Source organism: Schistosoma haematobium, chromosome ZW, assembly GCF_000699445.3.
Source record: "Schistosoma haematobium chromosome ZW, whole genome shotgun sequence".
NCBI classification, from domain to species: domain Eukaryota; kingdom Metazoa; phylum Platyhelminthes; class Trematoda; order Strigeidida; family Schistosomatidae; genus Schistosoma; species Schistosoma haematobium.
The window spans coordinates 52,394,900-52,403,715 of NC_067195.1; positions in this window are offsets into that span (position 1 = coordinate 52,394,900).

The window sequence follows — 8,816 nt, forward strand, 5'->3', positions numbered from 1 at the left end:
AAATCGTGAATGTGAGGCAACGAGTAACGATCAGGAATGGTTTTCGCATTCAATCGCCGATAGTCACCAGTTGGACGCCAAACGTTGCTGTCCTTTTCATGGACCGTGTGCAACGGAGATGCTCATGGGCTGTTTGACGGTCGAAAGACTCCTAGCTCTATCACGTGGTCAAATTCGATTTTGGCCAACCTTAGCTTTTCGGGAGCTAGTCGGCGCGCTTTCGAGAATACAGGAGGTCCTGTAGTCGTGATGTGATTTGCAACATTAGCGGTTACACACGGTAATTTTGGTTGCGGTTGGTATATCCTGGAATATTTATCAAGTAATGATTGATAGAATGAGTCTATCATGTGCTTAATTGTGACTGGGGATAATCTGCAACCAGAAAAGGAAGTTACGCAAACAGATAAGTTAGTGTTTCCGTCTACTAGCCTCCGTTTGAGCGCATCGATTATTAGATTGTGGTGCAGTAGTAGGTCCATACCAACGATTGGCATAGAAACATCTGCAACAACAAAAACCCAGTGTACGGGTTTGCGTCAACCCACGTTAGGGTAAACGTATCTTTTACCGTATGTGTCGATAGGCTTTCCGTCTGCCGCCTGTAAATTTGCAGGAAGAACGCTAACTTCTGCGCCAGTATCGACGAGGTAGCGAACTCTCGTTGTCACATCTGTGACGCATAACAGACGGCTATGTTTGCCGGCTACGGCTGCCGTTAACACGTACTGGCTTAGAAGTTTCCCGAGTTGTTTTTCGTGTAGGTCGATTTGGGGTTGGGAAAACTGCAGGATTTTCTGCAATTTCTGGGGGACTTTCCATACTGGTTATGATACCAGCAACAGTCAAGGCTACCAGTCTCTCGTGGTCTAGAAACAGATCGTCTACTGAAATGCTTCTTCTCGCGGTGTGTGACCGTTTACGGTCGTTACGAAATTTAAGATAACGCGAAAGGGTATGACATAAATCTGTTTTGTCATTCTGGGTCGTTTGGGGCTTTTCTTTGACTGACAAAACCTCGGTATTAGAAGATTTGGTGATTTCTAAGATGCAGTTGACAGATGCAGCCAGCTCGTCTAAGGCGTTGTTATGAAACGAGATCAGCACAGCTTGCACCTGCTGAGTAAGTTTGGATAAGGAAAGTTGGTTAAACAGGCCATCATCGAAGGTTCTTTGGCCGATAACCTCTCTCATTCTTTGCAACATATCTGTCGCAGAACCGTGTTGCAGGTCGATCTTATTAAGGAGTTGGTCTAAACTTTGTCTACTGGTTAGGTCTCGGCGTTTAAGGATAGATTGTTTCAGTGTTTCATAGGGTTCCGAAACATCACGAGTAAACATACTAGGTGTTACGCACCTGTTGAATTCGTGAGGTAAGGCCTTGACTACTGCGAGAAATCGTGCACGTGTGTCGTTTATGCCGTGCTCGTAGAGGTCGCTTTCTGTGTAGCAGATCCAGGCTTCGATGTTGTCTGGCTAGAAGGGCATCAGTTGAAACGAAGGTGGGGACATAGTCTTTAGCTTAAGTACCTTGTGTGTCTGTTCAGTCATAGTTAAATATCGAGTACGGGAATGAACGAGTGAAATATATATCCCAGAACACGGGGGAAAATAAGGCAATGTTATATAAAATCCCAAAAAGGAACAGACTCACAATTTGCAATTTGGTGTACCAGATCACATCGGGCTCACCAATGAAGATACCACAGGTATTCGGAGTTTGACAACGCTTTAACCAGTAACACCTAATATGAATCGTACCCACCAAGTGAAACCAAAAGACAGAAGCGAGAAGATTCGAAGATATATTTGATGAGCTATCAATATATCGAGGATGGCCTGATCTAATCTGGCTAGCGATCACAGGGGTTGTTGAACACGGCGTTCCCACTCGTGATCTGGTGCGGATGCATGACCGAGCGCCTTCAGCTAGGTGAGTCAATTGAAACTAATATGGTCAGCATCCAATGTCGAAGACTTACAGAGCTATTTATTTTGGGAATTTGTTTACCACTACAGTCGAATACTAACAAAACTACTAATTTTGAGTATTTCTTTACCTCTACAAATTGTCTGTGACTAAGTAGTATCTCCTAGACAGATTCAAATGGTTTTTCTGGAATATCCTGAACCATCAGCAAGTTATAAGCTTCTTTGACAATTTATGTCAGAAAGTAGGCTGCAAATTCACCATCTCCAATATTTTTTCTTGTCATATACCAGATTTCGAACCTCATTATGTAGTCTTCAAGCCATCCCCACGTAGATTACCAACGTAGATGATCTGTGTCGAAAATGATCGGAGGCCTACTCGAGTTAGACGTGAATGGTGTGACAAACTAGCTAACATCGAAGTCACACCTCGTGGTCAGCACCTTACGTGGACTAACCCATTGACATATCAAGGTGCCATAGATGCTTTGAAGACTGTACAACACAGAGGACGTTGTTACAGAAATATATTAGTTAAAGTAGATACAAGCGAAAGTGAGACCACTGCCGCATGGGCCAGTTCATGGCATACGATTAACTGATGCGCGTTGGTTGTCCCTGACCTTGACGAGGATCGATGATTTGCTCGATATCCAATGACACAACTGCCGGATGATTTGGCTAGGGCTTAGTGACATTTGGTTGGCCCTACACCCACTTTAATTGGTATTCAACTGTCCACATGTACAGATGCATGTATATACCATGTATATACGCATATCGCTCTCACAACAGTTCAAACTTCATGTCTTTTCGGAGCTATCGTATGTGCCCCGGTAATTACCTTGCTTTCAGGTTTGTTTCTGCTAGTTTAGAATTCATTTTCAGTTTTAGAACCCAAAACTTTAAGGTGTTTAACCAGAAGATCATTCAAATTCGCTACTTATGGATTCTTACCCGGAATCACCATAGCCCCAATACTGATGTATGCTCGAATGAAAGATCAACCGGACGAAGCATTTTACGACAGGTGCTATCGGCTACGGAGCAACAAAAGCCAGGTACAGCTAGTATGCTAATGAAGATCATGTCCTTCGAATAGCTAACTTCATTCGTTTAAATTCCACTATCAAGTCCTGACGATGCTCCACTGCCTTGTGGATCAGACCTTTAGGTCAAAGGCTCGGGGTGTGGCTCCCTAAGAAAACCACCTGCTTCGATCTGGGCACCCGGGCAGTATCACAGACCACACACAAACATGAACTGCCTATAATTATGGAAACTACTTTACTTGCTTCAACTAACAATCAAATTATTATTATTATGATTATTATTATTACTGTTATTATTATTTACCACATTATTCAACACTCTTTTATACTTATACAGCGGCTTGTCTTTGGTGGAAATTCGACTGTATCTAGACGTTCTCTAATCACTGTCCGGTTGAAAATTGTATGTTACCACTGAATATGAGTACTGAAGCAGTTTTTCTGAAACCACGTGCACCATTCAAACTGGCTGCCTTCAACGTTCGCACACTTAAGCAGGTCGGAAAACAGATAGGACTGGCTATGTCTTTGGAAAGTCTTAATTTCGATGTCTGCTGTCTATCCGAGACCCGTATTCAAGACTCTGGTGAAGTACTACAAATTCGCTCTCCATTTGTCGCTTCAAAAGCTTGTTTTACATGCGTTTATCCGGAGACCTTGTGGCATCTTAGTCTGGTCTTGCTGGCGTTAGTGTCGCACTAAGCGCTAGAGCTGAGGCAGCACTAATCGATTGGATCCCCATTAACAGTCGGTTATGTGCTGATAGATTAGAAAGTTCCATCAAAGTGAGAAGAAATCGGCGCGAGAAACGATGTGTCTTTTCGTCATCTCCGCCTATGCCCCGACAGATTGCAGCCCGGATGCAATCAAGGATGAGTTTTACAACCAGTTATCTGTTCTTCTCCAGAAAGTGCGTTCGACAGATATTGTAGTACTAGCCGGAGACTTGAATGCTCAGGTCGGGCGTCTAGGCACAGAAGAGAGTCGTTTAGGTGGCCGATGGGGACTTTTTGGTCGCAGCACAGATAACGGGGACCGTCTACTGCAACTGTGCACAGATCACAACCTGTTTCTGGCTAGCACTAACTTTCGGCACAGTCATCGCCGATGTGCCCCGTGACGTCCTCCATCTGAATCTCAAGCCTGGACTCAGATTGATCACATCGCGATCCGAGCCACTGGCAGCGAGAAGTCTGGTGTGAGTGAAACAATCTGCGAGGATGATGGGATGCCAATCACTAACATCCATCGACGTCTTAGACGATGGACAGAATTTTTCGAAGGGCAGTTCGACTGGCCTGCTGCTCCGGCAACATCGGTCAGACTGTCCTGCCCTCCATGGCCGGTGACGACTGATCCACCAGATGAGGCGGAAATCCGCAAGGAACTCCAACTCTTGAAGCGTTACAAATCACCTGGCCCAGATGACTTACCTCCGGCTCTTTATAAAGATGGTGGTGACTTTCCAGCTAAGGAACTGACAACGTTGTTTACAAAGGTTTGGGAGCTAGAGAGTGTACCAACGTCATGGAATGAGTCGATAGTTGTCCCTATCTTTAAAAAGGGTTCACGTCGTTCCTGCAACAACTATCTGGGGATAAGTCTACTTCCGATTGCGTCCAAGCCATTGGCTTCCGTCATACTTCGTAGGTTGTTCAAAACCCGAGAAAGATTGACTCGCGAGGAGCAGGCTGGTTTTCGTTCTGGTCGAGGATGTATTGATCATGTCTTCACCCTCCGCCAAATGTTAGAACACCGTCATACTTATCAAAGGCCAACAATCGTAGTGTTTCTTGACGTCAGGACTGCCTTCGATTCGTTGGATAGGACTGTTCTCTGGGATTGTCTATTGAAGAAGGGTGTGCCTGAGAAGTTTAGTAACATCCTAAAAGCCCTATATACAAACACCTCAGGCAGAGTGAGGGCATACAACCACCTCTCTCCATTGTTCCATCCGAGCAGTGGGGTTAGGCAGGGTTGCCCAATCTCACCATTCCTCTTCAACTTTGCCATCGATGACATTCTGGAAACAGCTGTGATGGATGTAAGTAATGGTGGTGTGGATCTGTTGCCTGGAGAAAACTTCTCGACCTTGAGTATGCTGATGATATTGTCTTACTGTGCGATAATGCCCAAGGCATGCAATCCACACTTAATCAGTTGGCAATCAGTGTCCGTAGGTATGGTATGTGCTTTGCACCTTCGAAGTGCAAAGCACTTCCACAAGACTGGCAGGATTCTAATCCTGTACTCATCCTGGATGGTGAGCAGATAGAAGTAGTCGAGAAGTTCGTGTACCTAGGTAGCTGCATAAGTGCTGGTGGTGGCGTGAGTGATGAGATCAATGCACGTATAGTGAAAGCCAGAGCGGCTTATGCCAATCTGGGCCACCTTTGGCGCCTTCGTGATGTTAGTCTGCCTGTAAAAGGTCGGATCTACAACGCGTCGGTGAGGGCAGTTTTGCTCTATGCTTGTGAAGCCTGACCTCTCCGAGTTGAGGATGTTAGACGACTCTCTGTGTTCGATCATCGCTGTCTCCGAAGGATTGCTGACATCCAGTGGCACCACCATGTTAGTAATGCAGAGGTTCGGCATCGTGTGTTCGGACACAGAGATGATAATGCAATCGATGTCACCATCTTGAAACACCGACTTCGGTGGCTTGGACATGTTCTACGAATGTCGTCCCAGAGAATTCCACGTCGTGCATTATTTGCCGACGCTGGGACTGGTTGGAAGAAGCGGAGAGGTGGTCAATGCATGACATGGTGTCGTGGTATGAAGGAAAGCTGTAAAGGACTGGCTTCTGTTGGTCCTTCACGACTCCCTGGCTGGGATCCGAGAGATGGTGCTACACAGTGGCTAGAGACGTTATCAGATATAGCTCAGAATAGAAGCCAGTGGCGTTCCTGCTGTAACCTTCTTTTACTCTCTTCATAAAATGTGGTTGCTTCTTCATTAACTGAAAGATTTCTTCTGATTGTGCATTTCCGTTTCCCCCATTAGAATTATTACATTAATCAGCACGTTATTCTTTTTTTGAGCTTCTTAATTTTGCCTTTCATTGTCCCTACATGTTCCTTTTCTACTCTTTTGTATGTTGTTTTATACTATTTATTTACATTCAGTAGGCAGCTGTATGCCCAACAATTTTCATACTTATGTTGTAACTCAAGTTGTACTGTAACATTCTGTAATGTTCACCTATATCTTTAACGTTTATTTTACTTATATTTGTATTTATCATTATAATCACTGTAATTTAATTACTGTAACGATTATCCACAGTTTTGTGCATTTGTTTGAATGTAACAGTTTCCATATTGTTTACTCTTGGTTCGAGTTTCGGTTGTTCATAAACTGTTACCAAATTTAGACACAGCTATCGGCTGTCTTTGGACTATCGTATGTTGTAATCGTTCTTTATGTTACTCTTACAGGAAGCCTTTGCTATTTTCATTCTTGAACGACGCGTTTAAACGCCTAGACACCTCACAAGTTGAGGTTTGTAACTAAATTTTGTGTATTATTTAATAAAGAACCGCCTTTGTAGACAAATCGTTGTTTTGGAACTTCGATTTTGCGCGTATCTTATTCGGGGTTATTTGAACGCTTCGATAGAATTAACAGTTCTCAACTTTGGTCTCATTTGGTGTGGATACCAGTTCTCAACTTTGGTCTCATTTGATGTGGATACAGTTCTGAACTTTGGTCCTAATTGGAGGGAATACTTGCTGTAACGAATTTGGCCGGAATCCTGTTTGGTTCATTCATCCCAACGATGACAGTTCCCAAGACACAGACAATTCCAGTGCTGAAAATATTATTCCTTCAGTTTCTAAGGTGAATCCACCTATTCCTTTAGATCTTGCCTTTGATATTGTTAAACCTAACCCCAAAGACAGTTGCTCGGTAGGAGACAACTATGTAGAGACTAGATACAGCGTAGAAGACGAAGTGGTTCCTAGGGAAAGGGAAGTATAAAAGATTGAGCTGGAGATTAGAGAACTCCAACTACGCAAGCGATTGTTAGAGCTAACTCCGAACTCTTCAAACAAAGTGAGAAGACCTAGGGAGACTACCGAGTTGTCGGGGTCTCGATCCGAGGATAAAACTTCAGTAGATACAGCAAGTCACCGATACACCAATGTACCTTTGAGCGATGAAATGCAATTCAAAGCACAGGTAGATAGCGTCAAGGCGCTATTTATGTCAGTAAGCTTACCGAAGATAGAAATCATGAAATTTGACGGGAGTCCTCTGAAATTTTGGACGTTCATGAAGGGATTCAAGGTTAACATAGCTGACAGAGTAAATGATGACACTCAGAAATTAATGTACCTGATACACTATTGCGAAGGTATAGCAAAGGATGCTATAGAACACTGTGTTTTATTACCAGAAAAAGAAGGTTATACTGAGGCAATTAAAATTCTACATGAACAGTTCGGCAGACCACATGACATCGTGGAAGCCTCCTCAACAGAACTGTTAAGTGGATCACCATTGAATCAAGACGACACAACGGGTCAACTTAATAAAACTTCAGTCTTCATAAACTGTTTAGAAGCAAAGAGTTCTATCGAGGACGGACCCACGCCGCCCCTTTCTTTAACCACAGTAGCGCCTGAAGATTCTTCAAATCGTTCGTTGCCGTTCATAGATGATCCTGGTTTATGCCTTAAACACTCTCCTGATGTGGCACTCTTAGTCGATGATGATGATGTACGCTCACTCATAGTAGCAGCAACCGCTGTTAAGACTGAAGATTCCAGGGTTCATCAAGGTTTACCGTCAGTTCGTTCTTCTGGATTTGACACTCCACCTGATTCAAGAAGTAACCGACTTATAGACACCTTTGACTCTGTATCTAAAGCGACAGACGAGAATCTAATGGATTTAGAACAAGTTATTTCATTACCAGCTGTTGACGATGAGTACCTTCTAAAAACTGCCAACGATCGTCATGTCGATACAGTAGTGAATAATGACCTTAGATGTATTTCTCCTCCAGACAAAATTCTTCCAACAGATAGTGGAGAGTTAATGTCATCGAAAACATCTGTTATGTTCTCTGCCGAAACAGATCTCCCTGGTGTTTCTGACGTAAACAATAGTGCTAAGTCTGTGATACAACTACACGAGTCATCAATTAGTTGCAAAGCAACAACAACTCAGTTCTCTGCAAATACGAAACTTGTATCTCCTGTAGTAGCGTCTGCTGAGAGTTCTATTGACATCAAGCGTGAAACAGAGAATCAGAAAGATGATTGTTTTATTCAGTCTGCTGATGGTGATAAGAAGTTTAAGACAACTACATCCATCTCCCCATTAGTTGGGTTAGACAAGCAGATACAACATCCATTACCAGGCTTTAATGATAATAGAGTAGCTAAAGAAATGACTCATCGGAACATAGAATGGCACCACAACACTCCCTACGCAAATCATCATCGAGTATGGGAAAGATTAATAGGAAGCATACTCACCACCTGTTTGACTGAAGCAGGAACAATACCTAATGATAGACCACTCTTACAGACGCGAACAAAATGGACACAGGGAAGACGAGATTTACAAGTTCGCGATTCAGTCTTGATTATTGGAGACACTTATGCACGAAATAACTGGCCTAAAGGCCTCGTGGTAAGTTTTGACCCAGGAGGAGATGGTCTATGGAAACAAGCGAAGATCAGAACGTGGAAAGGTACAATTATTAGAGACACGTAAAATTTGTTTATTAGAAGGGGTGGACGACTGAACAGTAGAGGATAGGAGACCTTTCAGAGTGACTGTGGCTAGAGTAAATTGTACCATTGTCACCTCTGAACG